A 27,686-nucleotide genomic window follows, 5' to 3' on the forward strand; every position below is an offset into this window, starting at 1 on the left:
TCACCTCCCTGACCAAGACCCCTCTCCTCCGATTGCCCAGTTTGGCCAGGCGGTCAGCTCTAGAAAGAGTCTTGATGGTTCCAATATTCTTCCATTTAAGAATGATGGAACCACTGTGTTCTTGGGGACCTTCAATGCTGCAGAACTGTTTTGGTACCCTTCCCCAGACCTGTGCCTCAACACAATCCTGTCTCAGAGCTCTACAGACAATTCCTTCGACCTCATGGCTTGAACTGTCAACAATGGCACCTAATATAGGCAGGTGTGTGCCTTTCCAAATCATGTCCAATCAATTGAATTTACCACAGGTGGACTCCAATCAAGTTGTAGAAACATCTCAAGAATGATCAATGGAAACAAGCTGCACCTGAGCTTCATTTCGAGTCTATAAGGTATTTCAGTTTTTACATTTTAATACATTTGCAAAAAAATCGAACATCTGTTTTGTCTTCTCAACATGGTGTATTGTGTGTAGATTGATGAGGGGAAGATGAATTCAATCAATCAAATCATTTTAGAACAAGCTACAGTATAACGTAACAAAATGTGGGAAAAGTCAAGGTGTCTGAATACTTTGCGAATGCACTGCATCTTACTCTCTATCTATCTTTCTCATTCCTTATTAATCTAAAGCTGTTACTTTCAATATTTTTGTATTCATTACTCTAGTTAGTAGCACTGTTCTGTGTACCTGCATTCTTTGCTTGTGCTTGTGTGTCTCCATGTGTGTGTGTGTGTGCGCGTGTGTGCGTGTGTGTGCGTGCGTGTGCGTGTGTGTGTGTGTGTGTGTGTGTGTGTGTGTGTGTGTGTGTGTGTGTGTGTGTGTGTGTGTGTGTGTGTGTGTGTGTGTGTGTGTGTGTGTGTGTGTGTGTGTGTGTGTGTGTGTGTGTGTGTGTGTGTGTGTGTGTGTCAGGGGAGAGTGGTGTTCTCAGGAGTGTTCCACCACTGGGAGGGAGGAACTCATGTCTGCTGATTACAGAAGAGACTGAAGAGACGTGAGTGGAATCCCAAAACACTGTCATCTCTGTCTGTCAGCCTCAGTGTCTGGATCTCTGTCTCTCAGCCTCAGTGTCTGGATCTCTGTCTCTCAGCCTCAGTGTCTGGATCTCTGTCTCTCAGCCTCAGTGTCTGGATCTCTGTCTCTCAGCCTCAGCCTCAGCCTCAGTGTCTGGATCTCTGTCTCTGTCTGGATCTCTGTCTCTCAGCCTCAGTGTCTGGATCTCTGTCTCTCAGCCTCAGTGTCTGGATCTCTGTCTCTCAGCCTCAGTGTCTGGATCTCTGTCTCTCAGCCTCAGTGTCTGGATCTCTGTCTCTCAGCCTCAGTGTCTGGATCTCTGCCTCAGTGTCTGGATCTCTGTCTCTCAGCCTCAGTGTCTGGATCTCTGTCTGTCAGCCTCAGTGTCTGGATCTCTGTCTGTCAGCCTCAGTGTCAGCCTCAGCCTCAGTGTCTGTCTCTCAGCCTCAGTGTCTGGATCTCTGTCTCTCAGCCTCAGTGTCTGGATCTCTGTCTCTCAGCCTCAGTGTCTGGATCTCTGTCTGTCAGCCTCTGTCAGCCTCAGTGTCTGATCTCTGTCTCTCAGCCTCAGTGTCTGGATCTCTGTCTGTCAGCCTCAGTGTCTGGATCTCTGTCTCTCAGCCTCAGTGTCTGGATCTCTGTCTCTCAGCCTCAGTGTCTGATCCCTGTCTCTCAGCCTCAGTGTCTGGATCTCTGTCTGTCAGCCTCAGTGTCTGGATCTCTGTCTGTCAGCCTCAGTGTCTGGATCTCTGTCTCTCAGCCTCAGTGTCTGGATATCTGTCTCTCAGCCTCAGTGTCTGGATCTCTGTCTGTCAGCCTCAGTGTCTGGATCTCTGTCTGTCAGCCTCAGTGTCTGGATCTCTGTCTCTCAGCCTCAGTGTCTGGATCTCTGTCTCTCAGCCTCAGTGTCTGGATCTCTGTCTCTCAGCCTCAGTGTCTGGATCTCTGTCTGTCAGCCTCAGTGTCTGGATCTCTGTCTCTCAGCCTCAGTGTCTGGATCTCTGTCTGTCAGCCTCAGTGTCTGGATCTCTGTCTCTCAGCCTCAGTGTCTGGATCTCTGTCTCTCAGCCTCAGTGTCTGGATCCCTGTCTCTCAGCCTCAGTGTCTGGATCTCTGTCTCTCAGCCTCAGTGTCTGGATATCTGTCTCTCAGCCTCAGTGTCTGGATCTCTGTCTCTCAGCCTCAGTGTCTGGATCTCTGTCTGTCAGCCTCAGTGTCTGGATCTCTGTCTCTCAGCCTCAGTGTCTGGATCTCTGTCTCTCAGCCTCAGTGTCTGGATCTCTGTCTGTCAGCCTCAGTGTCTGGATCTCTGTCTCTCAGCCTCAGTGTCTGGATCTCTGTCTATCAGCCTCAGTGTCTCAATCTCTGTCAGTGCCTCTGGATCTCTGTCTCTCAGCCTCAGTGTCTGGATCTCTGTCTCTCAGCCTCAGTGTCTGGATCTCTGTCTCTCAGCCTCAGTGTCTGGATCTCTGTCTCTCAACATGCTGACAAACAAGTCTTGTGTCCGGATCTCTGTCTCTCAGCCTCAGTTGGATCTCTGTCTCTCAGCCTCAGTGTCTTTTCTCCAGCCTCAGTGTCTGGATCTCTGTCTCTCAGCCTCAGTGTCTGGATCCCTCTGTCGGGCTCAACACCAGCTCACACAGCCCAACCGTCTCACTCTGTTTCACTCTACTTTCCTACAACCTCACTCTGTCTAACTCTAACTTGCCTCATCCTGTATCTCTTCTTCTCTCCCTTTGTCTCTTCTCCTGTCATCTCTCTCACTTCACGATGTCTCACGCTATCTCCCTCAGTCTCAATCTCTGTCATCCTGCCTCTCTCTTTTTCTCTCACTCTCTCGCTCACCCACTATCACTTTCACTCACTCTACCGCCATCTGGCTATAGCATGATTGGAAGCTACGACAAAAAACAGTGTGTAAATGGAATGCAACACTGTATCTACAAACATGCTGACAAACAAGTCTTGTGTGATCTCCATTCTACAGTTGTGGGAGATTTTCACCAGAGAGGAAGGTTAGTTAGGAAGTCTGCAGCCAGACATAAGTTCTGGTAAACATGCCTGGGAGGGAAAGGTGGGGTTGGAGACAGACAGGGAGGGAAAGGTGGGGGGTGGAGACGGATAGACAGGGAGGGAAAGGTGGGGGTGGAGACTGATAGACAGGGAGGGAAAGGTGGGGGGTGGAGACAGATAGACGGGGAGGGAAAGGTGGGGGTGGAGACGGATAGACAGGGAGGGAAAGGTGTGGAGACAGATAGACGGGGAGGGAAGGTGGGGGTGGAGACAGATAGACAGGGAGGGAAAGGTGGGGGTGGAGACGGATAGACGGGGGAGGGAAAGGTGGGGGTGGAGACGGATAGACAGGGAGGGAAAGGTGGGGGTGGTGACAGATAGACAGGGGAGGGAAGGTGGGGGTGGAGACGGATAGACAGGGAGGGAAAGGTGGGGGTGGAGACGGATAGACAGGGAGGGAAGGTGGGGGGTGGAGACGGATAGACGGGGAGGGAAAGGTGGGGGTGGAGACAGATAGACAGGGAGGGAAAGGTGTGGAGACAGATAGACGGGGAGGGAAGGTGGGGGTGGAGACGGATAGACAGGGAGGGAAAGGTGGGGGGTGGAGACGGATAGACAGTGAGGTAAAGATGGGGGGTGGAGACGGATAGATAGGGAGGGAAAGGTGGGGGTGGTGACGGATAGACAGGGAGGGAAAGGTGGGGGTGGAGACGGATAGACAGGGAGGGAAAGGTGGGGGTGGAGACGGATAGACAAGGAGGGAAAGGTGGGGGTGGAGACGGATAGACAGGGAGGGAAAGGTGGGGGTGGAGACGGATAGACAGGGAGGGAAAGGTGGGAGTGGAGACGGATAGACAGGGAGGGAAAGGTGGGGGTGGAGACTGATAGACAGGGAGGGAGAGGTGGGGGGTGGAGACAGATAGACAGGGAGGGAAAGGTGGGGGTGGAGACAGATAGACAGGGAGGGAAAGGTGTGTGGAGACAGATAGACAGGGAGGGAAGGTGGGGGTGGAGACGGATAGACAGGGAGGGAAAGGTGGGGGTGGAGACGGATAGGCAGGGAGGGAAAGGTGGGGGTGGAGACGGATAGACAGGGAGGGAAAGGTGGGGGTGGAGACAGATAGACAGGGAGGGAAAGGTGGAGGGTGGAGATGGATAGACAGGGAGGGAAAGGTGGGGGTGGAGACGGATAGACAGGGAGGGAGAGGTGGGGGTGGAGACGGATAGACAGGGAGGGAAAGGTGGGGGTGGAGACGGATAGACAGGGAGGTAAAGGTGGGGGTGGAGACGGATAGACAGGGAGGGAAAGGTGGGGGTGGAGACAGACAGGGAGGGAAAGGTGGGGGTGGAGACGGATAGACGGGGAGGGAAAGGTGGGGGTGGAGACTGATAGACAGGGAGGGAAAGGTGGGGGGTGGAGACAGATAGATGGGGAGGGAAAGGTGGGGGTGGAGACGGATAGACAGGGAGGGAAAGGCGTGGAGACGGATAGACGGGGAGGGAAGGTGGGGGTGGAGACGGATAGACAGGGAGGGAAAGGTGGGGGTGGAGACGGATAGACAGGGAGGGAAAGGTGGGGGTGGAGACGGATAGACAGGGAGGGAAAGGTGGGGGTGGAGACGGATAGACAGGGAGGGAAAGGTGTGGAGACGGATAGACGGGGGAGGGAAAGGTGGGGGTGGAGATGGATAGACAGGGAGGGAAAGGTGGGGGTGGAGACGGATAGACAGGGAGGGAAAGGTGGGAGGTGGAGACGGATAGACAGGGAGGGAAGGGTGGGGGTGGAGACAGATAGACAGGGAGGGAAAGGTGGGGGTGGAGACAGATAGACAGGGAGGGAAAGGTGGGGTTGGAGACAGATAGACGGGGAGGGAAGGGAGACAGATAGACAGGGAGAGAAAGGTGGGGGTGGAGACAGATAGACAGGGAGGGAAGGTGGGGGTGGAGACAGATAGACAGGGAGGGAAAGGTGGGGGTGGAGACAGATAGACGGGGAGGGAAAGGTGGGGGTGGAGACGGAAGGACAGGGAGGGAAAGGTGTGGAGACAGATAGACGGGGAGGGAAGGTGGGGGTGGAGACGGATAGACAGGGAGGGAAAGGTGGGGGTGGAGACGGATAGACAGGGAGGGAAAGGTGGGGGTGGAGACGGATAGACAGGGAGGGAAAGGTGGGGGTGGTGACAGATAGACAGGGAGGGAAAGGTGGGGGTGGAACGGATAGACAGGGGAGACAGGACAAAGGTGGGGGTGGAGACGGATAGACAGGGAGGGAAAGAAAGGGGGGTGGAGACTGATAGACAGGGAGGGAAAGGTGGGGGTGGAGACGGATAGACAGGGAGGGAAAGGTGGGGGTGGAGACAGATAGACAGGGAGGGAGACAGATAGACAAGCAGAGAAAGGTGGGGGTGGAGACAGATAGACAGGGAGGGAAAGGTGGGGGGTGGAGACAGATAGACGGGGAGGGAAAGGTGGGGGTGGAGACGGATAGACAGGGAGGGAAAGGTGTGGAGACGGATAGACGGGGAGGGAAGGTGGGGGTGGAGACGGATAGACAGGGAGGGAAAGGTGGGGGTGGAGACGGATAGACAGGGAGGGAAAGGTGGGGGTGGAGACGGATAGACAGGGAGGGAAAGGTGGGGGTGGAGACGGATAGACAGGGAGGGAAAGGTGGGGTTGGAAACAGATAGACAGGGAGGGAGACAGATAGACAAGCAGAGAAAGGTGGGGGTGGAGACAGATAGACAGGGAGGGGAAGGTGGGGGTGGAGACAGATAGACAGGGAGAGAAAGGTGGGGTGGAGACAGATAGACAGGGAGGGAAAGGTGGGGGTGGAGACAGAAACACAGGGGGAGGTGGGGGGACAGAGGAAAGGGGGTGGGGGTGGGTGGAGACAGATAGACAGGGAGAGAAAGGGTGTGGTGGTGGGTGGAGACGGATAGACAAGGAGAGAAAGGGGGTGGTGGTGGGTGGAGACAGATAGACAGGGAGGGAAAGGGGATGGGGGTGGGTGGAGACGGATAGACAGGGAGAGAAAGGGGGGTGGGTGGAGACAGATAGACAGGGAGGGAAAGGGGGGTGGAGACAGATAGACAGGGAGGGAAAGGGGGGGTGGAGACAGATAGACAGGGAGGGAAAGGGGGGGGTGGAGACAGATAGACAGGGAGGAAAGGAGGGGGTGGAGAGGTGAGAGAAGAGAGTGAGAGATGGAAAGAGGGATTCAGGGAGAAAAAGAGTGGGACAGGGTATGTGTGTGTGTGTTGTGTGTAGTCTTACTGGTCTCAAGGCCAACATTAACACAGGAAATACAAATGACACAGCACAGGAAGGAACTCACTAACAGCTCCCTCCCTCCCGCCCTGCCCTCGACCCCCACTTCTTTTTCTCACTCACTCCATCCTCTCAAATGCCATTAGTCCCCTTCCTGAATGAGGGAGGAGGAAATGGAGAAAAGATGCTACTCTGCATGAAAAACACACACACTAATGCACATCTTGGTTTGGTGGGTCTGAATAGAAAACAACCTGGTGTAAATAAGAGTATCAAGTTACTATTTGGTAATTAGTCTGTACACTAATGGTGTGTGTGTGTAAATGTGCATGTGCGTGTGCACGGTTGGCGCAGTTCCTTAGAACTGTACTGAGAATGCAAACCAGTAGTGGTGAAAAACAAACTTGAAGACTAAGCCAGGAGAGAAAAGGTTGTACTTGTCTGAAAGATGAGAATATTTTCTCTGCTTTTACCATGCATAATTCACCGTCTCCCATGGCGACCGGAGACATTTCAGCACACTCCACTATTCACTCCTGAGCCTGCGCACGCTTGCTGCCCAACTACTTATCAATTTCAGGTCGGAAAGGTTTATAATCGCACCCTGACATTCACAGTTCCCCACCCAAAATACTGTACACTTCTTTTACTTAGGGAGAGTGAGATAGTGTATCTACTCCCCACGAGAGGAGCCTTCTCTAACCCCTTCACGAGGTGTGTGTGTGCGTGCATGTATAGCAAATAGAGATGTGTGAAACTTACTCCTCAGCCTTAAAGATGCACTATTGTAACGGACATGGTCGTGGAAATGACCGGACTAAGGTGCGCGTGGTCAGCGTACATTTTCCTTTATTTATGTAAATGTCGCCAACAAAACAAGAAACAAAGAAACGACCGTGAAGCTTACTAGGGCTGTAGTGCCACTAACAAAGACAACTACCCACAAAATACAACGGAAAAAAGGCTGCCTAAGTATGATTCCCAATCAGAGACAACGATAGACAGCTGTCCCTGATTGAGAACCATACCCGGCCAAAGCATAGAAACAGAAAATATAGAAATAAAGAAACTAGAATTCCCAACCTAGTCACACCCTGGCCTACCCAAAATAGAGAATAAAAGTCTCTCTATGGCCAGGGTGTGACAGTACCCCCCCCCCCCCCCCCCCCCCAAAGGTGCGGACTCCGGCCTCTTTGGCCAGGGTGTGACAACTATGCAGAAATCGCGCAGCCATTTCCTGGCTGCTAAAATAATCTCAGTTTGTGTGTCAAAACAAGCAAGTATAGTGTAGAGAATCATTGTACCATCTAAACCGCTGTGAAATATCTTTTACATAACCATAAAAATGTTATTTTCAGCTGTTTGAAGCTGGTGTACAAAAACAAAAGTAAAAGACGTAAAAACAAAATTTAAGAATGGGAAGCATAGAAATAGTGCACATCTTCCGCTTCTTAGACTTGCTTTCAATGAGAATGACAGACCTATGACACACATTTCTATGTGAATTTGGTCAGGTCACCCAAAAAGTTACATATTGCAGTTTTAAGTGTCCACGTTTGCCCCGCTCAATAGCTAGCTTTTGTTTTGAGTGGCGTGACCTATAGAGATGCTTGAGGGAGGACGGTCATGTGTGCCAAATCATGAAGAAGTGGTACTTGCTAAGCAAGCAGTGTGACGTCCTATACACGTGATGTCCTCTCAGATCTCTGCTGTTTAGCCATAATATCATGTAATTGTCTGTCTCAAAGCCCAGGAGAGTCACACAGAAGGAAATATTTATCACATCCAGAGTGCATGTCCACACAGGCAGACAGAATCCTCCAGTCAAAACCTCTCTTTTATCTGCCCCTCCACCAATATAAAAAAAAGGCAAATGGAACAAAAACACGAGAAATAGAAATAAGAAAAGCGCAAGAAATAGAAAGAAAAGCACAAGAAATAGAAATAAGAAAAGCACAAGAAATAGAAATGAGAAAAGCACAAGAAATAGAAATAAGAAAAACAAGAGAAAGTAAGTAAGCCATATACAGGTTCAGTTCCAGGGTCAGTGTCAACACCATATTTACAATGTGCAGGGATACTGGTGTGGTAGGGTTAGATATGTATAGAGGTAAGGTGACTAGGCATTATGATATATAATAAACAGAGTAGCAGCAGCGTATAAGATGATTGTATGAGTCATGTGTGCTCCCTCTCCGGCTTCTAGACCACCAGGCTGGTCGTCATGGCGCACACCTGTCACCAGCATTACGTGCATAATGACACTCACCTGGATTCCATCACCCCCTTGATTACCTGCCCTTTATATGTCACTCCCTTTGGTTTCTTCGTTTATTTATTAAATGTATTCACTCCCTGAACTTGCTTCCCGACTCTCAGCGTACATCGTTACAGCAGGTGAGTGTGAGTGTAGAGTCAGTATGAATGTGTGTGTGTGTTATGGGTGTGTGAGCAAATTGTGCGTGTGTGTGTGTGTGTGTGTGTGTGTGTGTGTGTGTGTGTGTGTGTGTGTGTGTGTGTGTGTGTGTGTGTGTGTGTGTGTGTGTGTGTGTGTGTGTGTGTGTGTGTGTGTGTGTGTGTGTGTGTGTGTGTGTGTGTGTGTGTGTGTATAGACTGTGCATATAGAGTCTGTGCAAAAATATAAATAAATAGAACGGTCTATTTAGTAGTGCTGAGTGATTAACCAACTGGTAGTTACGATCTTGTCTCATCGCTGCAACTCCCCAACGGGCTAAGGAAAGGCGAAGGTCAAGTCTTGTGCCCTGCGAAAAATGCCCAACGTTGGATCAATTCCTTGATTTTAGTTAATTTTCTTTTTGCCCATGCTCTGTTTCTGTAGAGAGAAATCAAATCATTCATGAGAGAAATCTGAGAAATCAAGTCAAGGACTATGGAACGTTGGGGTGAAGGGAGTTGTAGTTTTCATGAAGCAAATATTAAAACTACTTCTATGCAGAAATGTGGTCATTAACTACAATGATCATAATCCATTGCGCCAGAGACGGATCAGAGAGGAAGAGGCAAAGTGAGAGGTTTCACTCTCGCCAAAATCTGTCAAATATAAGCACAACACGTTTCTATGGGCTTATTTTGGGCCTAAGCTTGTCACCTGCCTTCCCGTCTTTGGGACAACGATTCCCATTGTTATGGCATAGACATGAGCATCTCATCATTATATACAGATCTCTGGACGGATACACTTTTAAGCCTGCTACGTTAGCTTAGATACACATTGACCGCAGGAGAGAGAAATGTACACAACACAATGACGACAGGGACAAAGAAAGTTTGTGAAAGTATACCTGATCTACTTTGAAAAACTTGTACAATTATTTAGTCAGACAGCTCTGCAGCATACTTAGGCAGGCTAGCCTAACTAAAGACAGTACAGTATGGGAAGCACATAACATTAGATGGCCTGGCTGGCTGACTGCCACTGCCTGACCAGAGATGAGATGATAACCTTTTCATGCATGAGTTCCAAATATCTTTAACGGTCACCGCAGCGTGAGCTTTTTTATGCATGTGATGTCAGAATGCACTCACTGTTCCAAAATGTGATTGTTACTCAACAGGACAGTTAACCCCCGCTGCCATCAAACCAAGGCACGCTGCCTGCTAATTATTTACAGGCTGTGTTTCAACTTGTCAATTTCAAATTATTTTCTAACAAGTCTAATTTTCGAACAGTTTGAATTGAGGTGTGTTCCGTCTCCTCATTAATTCACATAGAAGTAGCCCATTTCAATGTTGCGGAAAATTGACGTTAAAGGCATTACCGAGCCGGACACACTTCCCTTTTCGACAAGAGCCGAAGCACTTCCCCAGTGTTTTCACAGGTCAAGTATGCAGACATTTGCGCATCTCCAGTCAGAACAGAAGTTGCGCAAACTTTTTCCCTCCTGGCACCTTATCTGGCTGGCATTGCCTTCATAGTTGTTTTCCTTACTGGTAATAGCTTTGAACATATGTGCGTTACTATCAAATTAAGTGTCTTATTAAATTATCATTATAGTTTCTCAATCTTGTGTTGTCATTTCTACTGTAGCACACGGGTTGTATGGAGAATCATGTATTTACTGTTTCATTCACGTTCTCCAGTACTGCTGACAAATCTTGCATGGATTGTAATGGACACATACAGTTGAAGTCGGAAGTTTACATACACTAAGTTGACTGTGCCTTTAAACAGCTTAGAATATTCCATCAAATGACGTCATGGCTTTATAAGCTTCTGACAGGCTAATTGACAAGGTTCATCCTTGGGCGCAATTTCCAAACGCCTGAAGGTACCACGTTCATCTGTACAAACAATAGTACGCAAGTATAAACAACATGGGACCACGCAGCTGTCATACCGCTCAGGAAGGAGACGCGTTTTGTCTCCTAGAGATTAACGTACTTTAGTGTTTAAAGTGCAAATCAATCCCGGAACAACAGAAAAGGACCTTGTGAAGATGCTGGAGGAAACAGGTACAAATGATCTTATATACCACAGTAGGGTTACGGTCCGAGTCCTATATTGACATAACCTGAAAGGCCGCTCAGCAAGGAAGAAGCCACTGCTCCAAAACCTCCATAAAAAAGCCAGACTACGGTTTGCAACTGCACATGGGGACAAAGATCGTACTTGTTGGAGAAATGTCCTCTGGTCTGATGACACAAAAATAGAACTGTTTGGCCATAATGACCATTGTTATGTTTGGAGGAAAAAGGGGGAGCTTGCAAGCCGAAGAACACCATCCCAACCGTGAAGCATGGGTGTGGCAGCATCATGTTGTGGGAGTGCTTTGCTACAGGAAGGACTGGTGCACTTCACAACATGGATGGCATCATGAGGGAGGAAAATTATGTGGATATATTGAAGCAACATCTCAAGACATTAGTCAGGAAGTTAAAGCTTGGTCGCAAATAGGTCTTCCAAATGGACAATGACCCAAATGGACAGTGGACAATGTGGCAAATGGACAATGTGGCAAAATGGCTTAAGGACAACAAAGTCAAGGTATTGGTGTGGCCATCACAAAGCCCTGACCTCAATCCCATAGAAAATTTGTGGGCAGAACTGAAAAGGTGTGTGCGAGCAAAGAGGCCTACAAACCTGACTCAGTTACAGCAGCTCTGTCAGGAGGAATGGGCCAAAATTCACCCATCTTATTGTGGGAAGCTTGTGGAAGGCTACCTGAAATATTTGACCCAAGTTAAACAATTTAAAGGCAATGCTACCAAATACTAATTGAGTGTATGTAAACTTCTGACCCACTGGGAATGTGATGAAAGAAATACAAACTGAAATAAATCATTCTCTCTACTATTATTCTGACATTTCACATTCTTAAAATCAAGTGGTGATCCTAACTGGCCTAAAACAGGGGAATTTTTACTTGATAAATGTCAGGAATTGTGAAAAACTGAGTTTAAATGTATTTGGCTAAGGTGTATGTAAACTTCCGACTTCAACTGTACATGTGTGTAAAATATTTATTTGAAGGTTGTACTGATTATGATGAGCTACTGCTAAGCTAATTGCCAGCTACAATATATGTGGCGCCATGTTTGTTGACATCATTCAATGCATTCTGGTTGTCACATAAACATCTATCAGACAAAAGATGTTATAACAAAATGAGGTGAAGGGACACTTGTGTTTCGAGTTAACTTCTGGATATGATTGATGGAAGCTAATGATGGTAGATGACACACCCCCCTTCAACATGCATACTGCAAACAGACCCAACTCATCTTATAATCTCTGGTTGATGTGAAAAAACAAACATGGCGGCGCACACAAACTACACATCATTGGATTACTTCAGTTTTTTAGAAAGTATTTTACTCAATTATTTAGATCACTGATGAGCTCACCCGTGATGTGATAAATTGTAAATAGTAATTACTATTAGCTAATTCATATTATGGTTTCTGTCAGCCGAGAGTTAGCTAAATATGACCGCTTGTGCTAGGTTACTCTTTCCTCAGTTAACACTATGACTAATGTAGGCTACATTTTCTGGTTTGGATGAGAATTGTGTTGCTAAAAGAGTGTTCTAATCACAATGGTTTAAGCATAACCTGCAGGTATTTTGGTATTTCATTAGGATCCCCATTAGCTGTTTCAAAAGCAGCAGCTACTCTTCCTGGGGTCCACACAAAACATAAAACATAATACAGAATGACATAATACAGAACATCATTAGACAAGAACAGCTCAAGGACAGAACTACATGCATTTTTAAAAAGGCAGACGTAGCCTACATATCAATGCATACACACAAACTATCTAGGCCAAAGAGAAGAGAGGCGTTGTGACGCAAGGTGTTGCTTTATCTGTTTTTTGAAACCAGGTTTGCTGATGCTTTGAGCAATATGAGGTGTAAAGGAGTTCCATGCAATAAGGGCTCTATAAAATACTTTGTTTTCTTGAATTTGATCTAGATTTGAGGACTATGAAAAGACCCCTTGTGGCATGTCTGGTGGGGTAACTGTGTGTGTCAGAGCTGTGTGTAAATTGACTATGCAAACAATTTGGGATTTTCAACACATTAATGTTTCTTATAAAACGAAGAAGTGATGCAGTCAGTCTCTCTTCAGCTCTTAGCCAAGAGAGACTGGCAGGCATAGTATTAATATTAGCCCTCTGATTACAATTAAGAGCAAAACGTGCTGCTCTCTTCTGGGCCAGCTGCAGCTTAACTAGGTCTTTCCTTGCAGCACTGGACCACACGACTGGACTATAATCAAGATTAGACAAAACTAGAGCCTGCTGGACTTGCTTTTTTGGAGTGTGGTGTCAAAAACCTAGAGCATCTCTTTATTACAGCTAGACTTCTCCCCATCTTTGCAACTATTGAATCTATATGTTTTGACCATGACAGTTTACAATCTAAGGTAACGCCAAGTAATTTAGTCTCCTCAACTTGTCCAACAGCCACACCATTCATTACCAGATTCAGCTGAGGTGTAGCTCTTAATGTACCAAATACAATACTGGACTGGGCTGTCCGCACCACCCTCTGTAGGGACATGCGATCGAGGGCGGTACAGTTGCTATACCAGTCAGGAAGTCCAGCGTCCAGTTGCAGAGGGAGGTGTTCAGTCCCAGGGTCCCAAGCCTGGTGACGAGGTTGGAGGGGACTATGGTGTTGAACACATTCTCACATAGGTATCTAGGTAGGTGGGGGCAGTGTGGAGTGCAATTGAGAATGAGTCGTCTATGGATCTGTTGAGGCGGTATGCAAAGAGTGGGTCTAGGGTAAGGAGTGGGTCTAGGGTGTCTGGGATGATGGAATTGATGTGTGCCATAACCAGCCTTTCAGATGTGAGTGCTACAGGGCAGTAGTCATTGTGGCAGTTATCCTTAGAGTAATGGAACAAGATTAATGGTGGTCAGCTTGAGACGTGGGGGTTACAGACTGGGACAAGAAGAGGTTAAAAAAACGTGAATATGTCTGTCAGCTGATCTGCGCATGCTCTGAGAACACACCCTGGAATACCGTCTGGCCCCGCGGCCTTGTGAGTGGTGACCTGATTAAAAACCTTACTCACGTCGGCCTCTGAGAGCAAGATAACCCAGCCAACTGGGTAGGCAAGGGGCCCTCATGCACAGCTCTGTGCTGTTTTTATAAAAGTGTGCATAAAATGCATTGAGTTTGTCTGGTAGAGAGGCATCGTTGGGCAGATCACAGCTGGTCTTCCTTCGTAATCCGTAATGGACTGTAGCACCTGCTACATGCAGTGGTCGTCAGAGCCTGTGTAATAGGATTTCACCTTGTTCCTAAGCCGCATTAGAATAGCTTCAGATTCGGAGGACCATTTCCCTACGGAGTGGTTCTTCCTGTTTGAGCTTCTGCTTGTAGACAGGATAGTATAGAGTCATGATATGATTTGCCGAAGGGATGACGAAGGAGGGCCTTGAATGCATGCTTGCGGGTAGAGTAACGGTAGTCTAGGACTTTATCGACCCTAGTGGCGAAGGAGACCTGTTGATGGAAGATGGGCATCACGTCTTAATGGACGCGGAATTAAAATCACCGGCAACAAGGAAAGCAGACCTCGGGTGCATGGTTTCCTGCACGTTTACAGCCACGTACAGTTTAAGTGCCAGCTTGTTGTTTTTCTTGGTCCTGAGGTGGAATATATACAGCAGTCACAATAACAACTGAAAACTCTCTTGGGAGGTAGAAGGTTCGGCATTTGATCATCAGGTATTCCAAGACAGGTGAACAACGGGTCGAGACTTTTACTGCGTTAATCTCTCTAGGGTACGTGGGATGCTGGCGTCCCACTTGGCCACCATCCAGTGAGATTGCAGAGTGCCAAATTCAAATACAGAAATACTCATTATAGAAATTCAGAAAATACTCAACTATTTTACATAGGTTTAAAGATTAACTTCTTGTGAATCCAACCACGGTGTCAGATTTAAAAAATGCTTTACGACGAAAGCATACCTTACAATTATTTGAGAACATAGCCCAGCAGACAAATCATTACAAACAGTAACCAGCCAAGTAGAAGAGTTACACAAGTCAGAAATAGAGATCAAATGAATCACTTACCTTTGATGGTCTTCATATGGTTGTACTCAGAAGACATTCATGTATTCAATAAATGTTCCTTTTGTTTGATAAAGTGTCTTTATGTCCGAAAACCTCCGTTTTGTTCGCGCGTTTTCTTAAGGCTCAAACGCAGTCACAACAGGCAGACAAAAAAATCCAAATTGTATCCGTAAAGTACATAGAAACATGTCAAACGATGTTTCTATTCAATCCTCAGGTTGTTTTTAGCCTAAATAATCGATAATATTTCAAACGGACAAAAACGTAGTCAATATAAAAGGTAAACAAGAAAGGCACTCTCTCGGTCGCGCGCATGAAAACGCTCTGTGACACGGCAGGGTCCACTCACTCAGACTGCTCTTACTCCCTCATTTTTCAGAATAAAAGCCTAAAACAATTTTTAAAGACTGTTGACATCTAGTGGAAGGCATAGGAACTGCAATTTGAGTCCTAAGTCAATGGATACTGTAATGACATTGAATCCTACTTCCTGAATGGATTCTTCTCAGGTTTTCGCCTGTCAAATCAGTTCTGTTATACTCACAAACTTTATTTTACCAGTTTTGGAAACTTTAGAGTGTTTTCTATTCAAATATACTAATTACAGTGGGGCAAAAAAAGTATTTAGTCAGCCACCAATTGTGCAAGTTCTCCCACTTAAAAATATGAGAGAGGCCTGTAATTTTCATCATAGGTACACTTCAACTATGACAGACAAAATGAGAAAAAAAATCCAGAAAATCACATTGTAGGATTTTTGATCAATTTATTTGCAAATTATGGTGGAAAATAAGTATTTGGTCACCTACAAAAAAGCAAGATTTCTGGCTCTCACAGACCTGTAACTTCTTCTTTAAGAGGCTCCTCTGTCCTCCACTCGTTACCTGTATTAATGGCACCTGTTTGAACTTGTTATCAGCATAAAAGACACCTGTCCACAACCTCAAACAGTCACACTCCAAACTCCACTATGGCCAAGACCAAAGAGCTGTCAAAGGACACCAGAAACAAAATTGTAGACCTGCACCAGGCTGGGAAGACTGAATCTGCAATAGGTAAGCAGCTTGGTTTGAAGAAATCAACTGTGGGAGCAATTATTAGGAAATGGAAGACGTACAAGACCACTGTTAATCTACATCGATCTGGGGCTCCATGCAAGATCTCACCCCGTGGGGTCAAAATGATCACAAGAACAGTGAGCAAAAATCCCAGAACCACACGGGGGGACCTAGTGAATGACCTGCAGAGACCTGGGGCCAAAGTAACAAAGCCTACAATCATCAAGGGCATTGAAGATTAAACGTGGCTGGGTCTTTCAGCATGACAATGATCCCAGCAACAGCCCCAAAACATCACTGCTCTAGAGGAGATCTGCATGGAGGAATGGGCCAAAATACCAGCAACAGTGTGTAAAACCTTGTGAAGACTTACAGAAAACGTTTGACCTCTGTCATTGCCAACAAAGGGTATATAACAACGTATTGAGAAACCTTTGTTATTGACCAAATACTTATTTTCCACCATAATTTGCAAATAAATTCATTAAAAATCCTACAATGTGATTTTCTGGATTTATTTTCTAATTTTGTCTGTCATGGTTGAAGTGTACCTACGATGAAAATTACAGGCTTCTCTCATCATTTTAAGTGGGAGAACTTGCACAATTGGTGGCTGACTAAATACTTTTTTTTGCCCCACTGTATATGCATATCCTATCTTCTGGGCCTGAGTAGAAGGCAGTTTAATTTGGGCAGTTTAATTCCAAATGCTGCCCCCTACCCTAGAGAAATTAAAAGTCAGAAAACGATTTGCTGTGGATGAAGAGACATACCCGTCCCTCTCTCGATATCCCTGACTCCAATGTCCTGTCTGCTCAATGAATAGAGAATCCATTGAGTTGGATAGCCATGGGGGTATATCCTTCCTGTTTGGCCCTGTCCGGGGGTGTCATCGGATGGGGCCACAGTGTCTCCTGACCCCTCCTGTCTCAGCCTCCAGTATTTACTTCAGTTTGTTATATCTGGAGTACTTCTCCTGTCCTATTCAGTGTCCTGTGTGAATTTAAGTGTGCTCTCTCTAATTCTCTCTTTCTTTCTCTCTCTCGGAGGACCTGAGCCCTAGGACCATGCCTCAGAACTACCTGACATGATGACTCCTTGCTGTCCCCAGTCCACCTGGCCATGCTGCTGCTCCAGTTTCAACTGTTCTGCCTTATCATTATTCGACCATGCTGGTCATTTATGAACATTTGAACATCTTGGCCATGTTCTGTTATAATCTCCACCCGGCACAGCCAGAAGAGGACTGGCCACCCCACATAGCCTGGTTCCTCTCTAGGTTTCTTTCTAGGTTTTGTCCTTTCTAGGGAGTTTTTCCTAGCCACCGTGCTTCTACTGTCATGTTTGTCATTTATTGTCATGTCTTGTCCCTGTGCTTTGGGGTTTCCCTCTGCTGGTCTTGTTTGGTTCTATCCCTCTCTCTTAACCTCCCTCTCTCACTCTGAGATCTCTTCTCTCAGTTGTTCCTGCTCCCAGCTGTTCCTATTCCCCTAATCATCATTTAGTCTTCCCACACCTGTTGATCCTTTCCCTGATTAGAGTCCCTATTTATTCCTTTGTGAAAGTTCCTGTGCCGTCGGTTCCTTGTATTGTATTCAGAGATTGCGTTTCGCCCTGTCCTGTCGTGTTTTTGCCGTGATTGTGTATCACCCTGTCCTGTCGTGTTTTGTGCCTTCATCAGACGCTGCGTGTGAGCAGGTGTCTCAATCGTTTTGAAACCTGGTTTACCCGAGCGACCTGCAGTCTGTGGCCGTTCTCCAGTTGTTTTTCCCCTCTGCAATCTAGAGGATTTCTGTTATTCCGTTTTTGAACATTAATAAACTCTGTTTCTGTTAAGTCGCGTTTGGGTCCTCTTTCACCTGCATGACAGAAGGAACCGACCAAGGAATGGTGGCAGCGACTTCAGACGCTCGTTACACTGCCGTCGAGATCAGGAGCCATGCTCGGCAGATTGACGAGCAGGAATTGTCTGCTGCTCGCCATGCCGTGGAGAACCTGAAGCTCAGGTTTCCGACCTCTCTGGACAGTTCCAGAGTCTCGTCTCGTGCCACCTGTTACCCCTGGCCTGCCGAGCCTCCAGAACCCAGGGTTAATAACCCACCTTGCTACTCCGGGCAGCCCACTGAGTGCAGCTCCTTTCTCACGCAGTGTGAGATTGTGTTCTCTCTCCAACCCCACACATACTCTAGAGAGAGAGCTGCTGGGTTGCTTTTACGTCATTTCACTCCTTACTGGCCGGGCTCGAATGGGGCACAGCTATCTGGGAGGCAAGGGCTGATTGCTCTAACAGATTCCAGAACTTTAAAGAGGAGATGATTCGGGTTTTTGACCGTTCAGTTTTTGGTGGGGAGGCTTAATTTAGGGCCCTGGCTTCCTTATGCCAGGGTGAACGGTCCATAACGGATTATTCCATTGAGTTTCGCACTCTTGCTGCCTCTAGTGAGTGGAACAGCCGGCGAATACTCGTTTTCTGGAGGGACTCCACGCTGAGGTTAAGGATGAGATTCTCTCCGGGAGGTTCCTTCAGATGTGGACTCTTTGATTGCTCTCGCCATCCGCATAGAACGAGGGTAGATCTTCGTCACCGGGACGTGGAAGAGACATACGGTGTTTCCCTGCTCCGCATCGCAACCATCTCCCCCTCTGGCTTTGAGACTGAGCCCATGCAGCTGGGAGGGATTCGCATCTCGAATAAGGAGAGGGAACGGAGGATCACCAACCGCCTGTGCCTCTATTGTGGAGTTGCTGGACATTTTGTTAATTCATGTCCAGTAAAGCCAGAGCTCATCTGTAGCGGAGGGCTACAGGTGAGTAGCATTACTCAAGTCTCTCCATCAAAGTCCTGTACTACTTTGTCGGTCCACCTATGGCTGGACCGGTTGAGGCGGTTACATGTAGTGCCTTGATAGACTCTGGGGCTGAGGGTTGTTTCATGGTCGAAGCATGGGTTCGGAAACATGACACAGAGAGTTAGATAAGCCTACGCCCATGTTCGCCTTAGATGGTAGTCATCTTCCCAGTATCAGATTTGAGACACTACCTTTAACCCTCACAGTATCTGGTAACCACAGTGAGACTATTTCTTTTTTGATAACAGACACCTGTTGTTTTGGGTCATCCCTGGCTAGTATGTCATAATCCTTCTATTAATTGGTCTAGTAATTCTATCCTATCCTGGAACGTTTCTTGTCATGTGAAGTGTTTAAAAGTGTCTGCCATCCCTTGAGTTTCTTCTGTCCCTACTTCTCAGGAGGAACCGTTGGGCAGATCACAGACAGGAGTGCCGGAGGAATATCATGATCTGTAGCACCGGTCTTCAGTCGGTCCAGAGCCAACTCCCTTCCTCCTCACCGCATTATGATTGTAGTATTGATCTCCTTCCGGAGGACCACTCCCCTCGAGGTAGACTATACTTCCTGTTCGGCTCCCGAACAGGATAGTAAGAGCTCTCGAGGATTATTTGTCTGTGTCTCTTGACAAGGAAAGCCGGTACCATAGTGCCTTCTTCCTCTCCGGCCGGGGCGGGGTTCTTTTTGTTAAGAAGAAGGACCTGTTGATGGACTCTGCGCCCTCTTAATCGAGGGCTGAATGACACCGGCAACAAGGTTAAGAATCGTTATCCGCTTCCCCGTATGTCATCAGCCTTCGACATTCTGCAGGGAGCCAGGTGTTTTTCTAAGTTGGACCTGAGGTGGAACGCTTACCATCAGTCACGCATCAACTGAAAACGGCTCTTTAGAAGGCATTTTGATCACCGGGTTCCAAGACGGTCCGAACAATGCGCCAGCTGTTTTTCAGGCATTAGTTAATGATGTTCTGAGAGACATGCTGAACATTTTTGTTTTTGTCTATCTTGACGATATCCTGATTTTTCTCCGTCACAAGATTCAATGTTCAGCATACTATGTTCTACAGCGCCTTTTAGAGAATTGTCTCTACGTAAAGGTTGAAAGTGCTCTTTTCATGTCTCCTCCGTTACTTTTCTCGGTTCCGTTATTTCCGCTGAAGGCATTCAGATGGATTCCGCTAAGGTCCAAGCTGTCAGTGATTGGCCCGTTCCAGTCACGTGTCGAGTTGCAGCGCTTTTTAGGTTTCGCTAATTTCTATTGATGGTTTCATTGGTTTTCGGTCATTGCATGCCCCTCAATCACAGCTCTTACTTCTGTCAAGAGTGTTTTAATGGTCCGGTTCCGCCCAGGGAGCTTTTGATCTTCTAAAAGAACGTTTTACGTCCGCTCCTATCCAGTTACTCCTGGCGACTAGACAATTCATTGTCGAGGTTGACATAGAAAGAGGTAGGCGTGTTTCCATTCTATCCCAGGCTTGTCTGACGATAAGGTTCATCCTTGCGCTTATTTTCAACCTGGCCATCTGAGTCAACTATGAAAAGGTAAACGTGAACTGGCGCCATCCGCTTAGCCCTAGGCGAATGGCGACAGTGGTTGGAGGGGGCACTCAGTTCTGCTCTTACTGTCGTTTGGACAGACCATAAGAACCTTGAAACATCCGTTCTTAAAGACTTAATGCCCATCAAGTGGAAGGCATTGGAACTCGCAGTTTTGATTTCCTAAGTCCAATGGGTAGCAATGAACACCAAGCCTGATGCCTTATCCCGTCTGTTTAGTTCTTCTGTGGCTTCTACTGATCAGGGGAGGGGATTTTCCTTATGGGCGTGTTGTCGGGTTAACTAAGTCTGGGGAATTGAAAGACAGGTTAAGCAAGCACTCACGCACACTTGTGCAAGTTGTCCTAGTAACCTCCTTTTCGTTCCTGTTTCACTCGTCTGGCACGTTCTTCAGTGGGCTCACTCTGCCAAGTTAGCGGGTCATCCGGTGTTAGGCATTTCTTGATCGTTTATTCGCCAAATTTGGTGGCCGACTCAGTATTTGCGTGACACGCGCCGTTTCGTGGCTGCCACAGACTGCGCGCAGACTAAGTCGGGTAACTCTCCTCCTGCCGGTCGTCTCAGACCGTCCCCATTCCTTCTCGACCATGGTCTCACATTGCCTTAGACTTCAAACGGTCTGCCTTTGTCGGGGAAGACTGTGATTCTGACGGTTGTCGATAGGTTCTCTAAGGCGTCACAGGACATTCCCAGAAACAAAACTTCCTTCCGCTAAGGAGACTGCACAAATCATTATTGAGAATGTATTCAGAATTCAACTGTTAGACGCCGTTTCAGAAATGGAATTCACGTCACCAGTTTTGGAGGGAGTTCTGTCGTTTGATTGGGGCGTCCGTCAGTCTCTCTTCCGGGTTTCATCCCCAGTCTAACGGTCAAGCAGAGGGCCAATCAGACGATTGGCCAATATGAATGCCTTTCTTTCAGAAACCCTGCGTCTTGGGCAGAACAGCTACAATCCCTGGGCAGAATACGCTCACAACGTGGCTTCTTTCGTCTGCTACCGGGTTATCTCCGTTTCAGAGTAGTCTGGGTTACCAGCCTCCTCTGTTCTCATCCCAGCTTGCCGAGTCCAGGTTCCCTCCGCTACCAGCAGCGTTTGTCCAACGTTGTGAGCGCACCTGGAGAGGGTGAGGTCTGACTTTGCCATTGCCAGGGCACAGACGGTGAGAGCCGCCAATAACAACAGGATTAAGAGTCCAAGGTATTGTTGCCAAGTACTTATGGCTTTCCACATAATTTGCAACCTTCCTCTTACGACAGCTTCCTACAAGTTGACTCTGGCGGTTCATTGGTCCGTTCCGTGTCTCCCAGGTCGTCAATCCTGTCGCTGTGCGATTACAGGCTTCCTCATCATCTTCCGCGTCCATCCTGTCTTCCATGTCTCCTGTGTTAAGCCCTTTCTTCGCCCCCCGTTCATATCCTTCCCTCCCCCTCCCAGAGCGCACCTATTTACAAGGTACATAAAATTATGGACATGCGTTCTGCCCCCTACCTAGTGGATTGGGAGGGTTAAAGTCCTGAGGAGAGGAGTTGGGTTCCGTCTGGGACGTGCTGGACCGTTCGCTCATCGATGATTTCCTCCGTTGCCGCCAGGATTCCTCCCGTCTGCTCCAGGAGGCGCTCGGTGAGTGGGGGTACTGTCATGTTTGTCATTTATTGTCATGTCTTGTCCCTGTGCTCCCCATGCTATTCGGATTTCCCTCTGCTGGTCTTGTTTGGTTCTATCCCTCTCTCCAGCCTCCCTCTCTCACTCTCTCGTCTTCTTCTCTCTGTCGTTCCGTCTCCTGCTCCCAGCTGTTCCTATTCCCCTAATCATCATTTGTCTTCCCACACCTGTTCCCGATCCTTTCCCTGATTAGAGTCCCTATTTATTCCTTTGTGATCCGTTCCTGTGCCGTCGGTTCCTTGTATGCTGTATTCACCACCTGTGATTGCGCTGCCCTGTCCTGTCGTGTTTTTGCCTGATCATTATCACCCTGTCCTGTCGTGTTTTGTGCCTTCATCAACGCTGCTTGAGCAGGTGTCTCAGTCGATACGGCCTCGCCACCCGGCGACCTGCAGTCTGGCCACCTCCAGTTGTTTTTCCCCTCTACAATCTAGAGGATTTCTGTTATTCCGTTTTGAACATTAATAAACTCTGTTTCTGTTAAGTCGCGTTTGGGTCCTCTTTCACCTGCATGACATCTACACCTGCATTGCTTGCTGTTTGGGGTTTTAGACTGGGTTTCTGTACAGCACTTTGAGATATCAGCTGATGTACGAAGGGCTATATAAATAAATTTGATTTGATTTGATACTGTCCGAAAAGCCATGTTTAAGAAAAGCAGAGAATATTGCGGTTACAAGAGTTCCACTGTTAGCAACTCTGCGATCGGATGATCATCAATCTTATTATCTAGTTACTGTACATTGGCCAATGGAATGGAGGTAAGATGTGGCCGGGTTTCCCTTCACCTTAGCCTTATCAGGACTCCCCCTCTCCTGCCTCGTTTTTGCTGGCGTTTCCTCTTGGGGAGCCCCAGAGAGAGAGAGAGAGAGAGAGAGAGAGATACAAAGACAGAGACATAGAGAGAGAGACGGACAGACGGACAGACGGACAGACACGAGAGAGATAGAGAGAGAGCGACAGAGAGAGAGAGAGAGATACAAAGACAGAGACATAGAGAGAGAGACGGACAGACGGACAGACACAGAGAGAGAGATAGAGAGAGAGAGCGACAGAGAGAGAGAGAGAGAGAGAGATACAAAGACAGAGACATAGAGAGAGAGAGAGATACAAAGACAGAGACATAGAGAGATAGAGAGAGAGATAGACAGAGAGAGAGATAGACAGAGAGAGAGACAGAGAGAGATAGACAGAGAGAGAGAGAGACAGAGACAGAGAGACAGATACAGACAGAGACAGAGACAGAGAGAGACAGAGACAGACAGAGAGAGACAGAGAGAGACAGAGAGAGACAGAGAGAGACAGAGAGATACAGACAGAGAGACAGATACAGACAGAGACAGAGAGAGACAGACACAGAGAGACAGAGACAGAGAGATAGAGAGACAGACAGAGAGACAGAGACAGAGCACCCCCACAACATGATGCTGCCACCCCCATCCAATCCATCCATCCCCTCTGTCTCGCCCCTTGTCCTCTTTTGCTCCCTCTTTCTTTCCATTCCCCATCTCCTCCCCTATCTTCACTAGTACCACACTGCTCTTTTGGTTATGAATCCCAACAGTCCCCTGTACTGTTCTGTCATTATAATGCATTCCACTGAGTCACCATAATCACAGGACAATGTTGATATATGTACAGTACGTGATCACTCAGGTAATTGAAATATAGGCCTACAGCAGCATCAGCAGAAGTAGTGAGGAGGACCCTGACTGACTGCACTACTTTTATCACTGAAGTCATTATCAGCCATCGTAAACACCTCTCAGCCATACAGCCATGGCAGTATAACACATTCACACACACCCACACACCTACACACCCACACACAAAGAGCAGTATAATATGGGAGGTGGGTCTGTGGGCAGATGCTGCAGCAGATACACCCACCCAGAGATTTATATGAGTGTAAATGATAGCCACAGAGGGCTAGGCGCTGCACTGTACTGCACTACTCTTCGACTATCTGACCTGGCCATCCAACGTGCAGAGGAGATAAGAGATTTAGACTGAGCACAGAGGGGAAAAGATAGGGACTAAACTCCTAGTGAGGAGAGATTCTGTCCTGGCTGGATTCTGTGGAATTATGAAAGATGGATTGATTTTTCTATCAGGGGGAGGTGAGAGAGGAGGGTGGGACTCAATTAATGAATGGGGTCATTCCAACCTGCCCTACCACTCTCCACCTCCACAGTGAGATACTCTGCATCAAAGATAGTGCACTATAATATATTTCTTACAGTATTATTTATAAGGTATAGTTTGCCATTTGGGACACAGATACTGGTCGCGTTTCCCTGCTCAGACGTTGCATGCATCAACCACTGGTTGCGTGCAACATCATCGACTGTGCCGTCGGACACCAGAATCTGTAACAGATGTGGTTAACTGATACGCAAAATACCTATCCAGGTGTTGTGAGATTTGGCATGTGTCAGCAACACCTGGGCATGGGCAGAGGAACGTGCCCAATATCTGTCAGATGGCCCCACTATAGGGACTAGGACTGGGACACGGGTGAGATATGGCTGTATGACACCACCACAAACTCTGGGCTTACTTTGGGAGACAACGTGCCACTGACACCCCCCATGCCAAGAGGGACGCCCTTCCGGATACCTCTGTCCCTGCCCTCACCCCACCTCTTCCCTTGTCCTCCACCCTGCCCTCCCTCTCACCCCAGCCCACCTCTGCCCTGTCCTCCACCCTGCCCTCCCTCTCACCCCAGCCCACCTCTGCCCTGTCCTCCACCCTGCCCTCCCTCTCACCCCAGCCAACCTCTGCCCTGTCCTCCACCCTGCCCTCCCTCTCACCCCAGCCCACCTCTGCCCTGTCCTCCACCCTGTCCTCCCTCTCACCCCAGCCCACCTCTGCCCTGTCTTCCACCCTGCCCTCCCTCTCACCCCAGCCCACCTCTGCCCTGTCTTTCTGCCCTGTCCTCCAGCCCCCCTGCCCTCCCTCTCACCCCAGCCCACCTCTGCCCTGTCCTCCACCCTGTCCTCCCTCTCACCCCAGCCCACCTCTGCCCTGTCTCCTTCCACCCTGCCCTCCCTCTCACCCCAGCCTTGTCCTCCCTCTGCCCTGTCTCACCCCAGCCAACCTCTGCCCTGTCCTCCACCCTGCCCTCCCTCTCACCCCAGCCCACCTCTGCCCTGTCTTCACCCTGCCCTCCCTCTCACCCCAGCCCACCTCTGCCCTGTCCTCCACCCTGCCCTCCCTCTCACCCCAGCCCACCTCTGCCCTGTCTTCTGCCCTGTCCTGTCCACCCTGCCCTCCCTCTCACCCCACCTCTGCCCTTCTGCCCTGTCCACCCCCCGTCTTCCACCCTGCCCTCCCTCTCACCCCAGCCCACCTCTGCCTCACCCCCCCCAGCCAACCTCTGCCCTGTCCTCCACCCTGCCCTCCCTCTCACCCCAGCCCACCTCTGCCCTGTCCTCCACCCTGTCCTCCCTCTCACCCCAGCCCACCTCTGCCCTGTCCTCCACCCTGCCCTCCCTCTCACCCCAGCCCACCTCTGCCCTGTCTTCTGCCCTGTCCTCCCTCTCACCCCAGCCCACCTCTGCCCTGTCTTCTGCCCTGCCCTCCCTCTCACCCCAGCCCACCTCTGCCCTGTCTTCTGCCCTGTCCTCCCTCTCACCCCAGCCCACCTCTGCCCTGTCTTCTGCCCTGCCCTCCCTCTCACCCTAGCCCACCTCTGCCCTGTCTTCTGCCCTGTCTTCCACCCTGCCCTCCCTCTCACCCCAGCCCACCTCTGCCCTGTCTTCTGCCCTGTCCTCCACCCTGCCCTCCCTCTCACCCCAGCCCACCTCTGCCCCGTCTTCCACCCTGCCCTCCCTCTCACCCCAGCCCACCTCTGCCCTGTCCTCCACCCTGCCCTCCCTCTCACCCCAGCCAACCTCTGCCCTGTCCTCCACCCTGCCCTCCCTCTCACCCCAGCCCACCTCTGCCCTGTCCTCCACCCTGTCCTCCCTCTCACCCCAGCCCACCTCTGCCCTGTCCTCCACCCTGTCCTCCCTCTCACCCCAGCCCACCTCTGCCCTGTCTTCCACCCTGCCCTCCCTCTCACCCCAGCCCACCTCTGCCCTGTCTTCCACCCTGCCCTCCCTCTCACCCCAGCCCACCTCTGCCCTGTCTTCCACCCTGCCCTCCCTCTCACCCCAGCCCACCTCTGCCCTGTCTTCTGCCCTGTCTTCCACCCTGCCCTCCCTCTCACCCCAGCCCACCTCTGCCCTGTCCTCCACCCTGCCCTCCCTCTCACCCCAGCCCACCTCTGCCCTGTCCTCCACCCTGCCCTCCCTCTCACCCCAGCCCACCTCTGCCCTGTCTTCTGCCCTGTCCTCCACCCTGCCCTCCCTCTCACCCCAGCCCACCTCTGCCCTGTCTTCTGCCCTGTCTTCCACCCTGCCCTCCCTCTCACCCCAGCCAACCTCTGCCCTGTCTTCCACCCTGCCCTCCCTCTCACCCCAGCCAACCTCTGCCCTGTCCTCCACCCTGTCCTCCCTCTCACCCCAGCCCACCTCTGCCCTGTCTTCCACCCTGCCCTCCCTCTCACCCCAGCCCACCTCTGCCCTGTCTTCTGCCCTGTCCTCCACCCTGTCCTCCCTCTCACCCCAGCCCACCTCTGCCCCGTCTTCCACCCTGCCCTCCCTCTCACCCCAGCCCACCTCTGCCCCGTCTTCCACCCTGCCCTCCCTCTCACCCCAGCCCACCTCTGCCCTGTCTTCTGCCCTGTCCTCCACCCTGCCCTCCCTCTCACCCCAGCCCACCTCTGCCCTGTCTTCTGCCCTGTCTTCCACCCTGCCCTCCCTCTCACCCCAGCCAACCTCTGCCCTGTCCTCCACCCTGTCCTCCCTCTCACCCCAGCCCACCTCTGTCCTCCCCCGTCTGCCCCGTCTCTCCACCCTGCCCTCCCTCTCACCCCAGCCCACCTCTGCCCTGTCTTCCACCCTGCCCTCCCTCTCACCCCAGCCCACCTCTGCCCTGTCTTCTGCCCTGTCTTCCACCCTGCCCTCCCTCTCACCCCAGCCCACCTCTGCCCTGTCTTCCACCCTGCCCTCCCTCTCACCCCAGCCCACCTCTGCCCTGTCTTCTGCCCTGTCTTCCACCCTGCCCTCCCTCTCACCCCAGCCCACCTCTGCCCTGTCTTCCACCCTGCCCTCCCTCTCACCCCAGCCCTGCCCTCTGCCCTGTCTTCTGCCCTGTCTTCCACCCTGCCCTCCCTCTCACCCCAGCCCACCTCTGCCCTGTCCTCCACCCTGTCCTCCCTCTCACCCCAGCCCACCTCTGCCCTGTCCTCCACCCTGTCCTCCCTCTCACCCCAGCCCACCTCTGCCCTGTCTTCCACCCTGTCCTCCCTCTCACCCCAGCCCACCTCTGCCCTGTCTTCCACCCTGCCCTCCCTCACCCCAGCCCACCTCTGCCCTGTCTTCCACCCTGCCCTCCCTCTCACCCCAGCCCACCTCTCTGCCCTGTCTTCCACCCTGCCCTCCCTCTCACCCCAGCCCACCTCTGCCCTGTCTTCTGCCCTGTCTTCCACCCTGCCCTCCCTCTCACCCCAGCCCACCTCTGCCCTGTCCTCCACCCTGCCCTCCCTCTCACCCCAGCCCACCTCTGCCCTGTCCTCCACCCTGCCCTCCCTCTCACCCCAGCCCACCTCTGCCCTGTCTTCTGCCCTGTCCTCCACCCTGCCCTCCCTCTCACCCCA

At 49.9% G+C, this 27,686-nt stretch overlaps 1 protein-coding gene across 1 annotated transcript in view; it reads right to left on the reverse strand.

The window, feature by feature from the left end:
- LOC124036432 (single-stranded DNA-binding protein 2) overlaps window positions 1-27,686 on the reverse strand; it is a 144,626-nt gene that overhangs the window by 30,960 nt on the left and 85,980 nt on the right. The gene's annotated exons all lie outside the window — the stretch shown is intronic.

This window comes from Oncorhynchus gorbuscha, linkage group LG05 (assembly GCF_021184085.1).
Source record: "Oncorhynchus gorbuscha isolate QuinsamMale2020 ecotype Even-year linkage group LG05, OgorEven_v1.0, whole genome shotgun sequence".
NCBI lineage: Eukaryota > Metazoa > Chordata > Actinopteri > Salmoniformes > Salmonidae > Oncorhynchus > Oncorhynchus gorbuscha.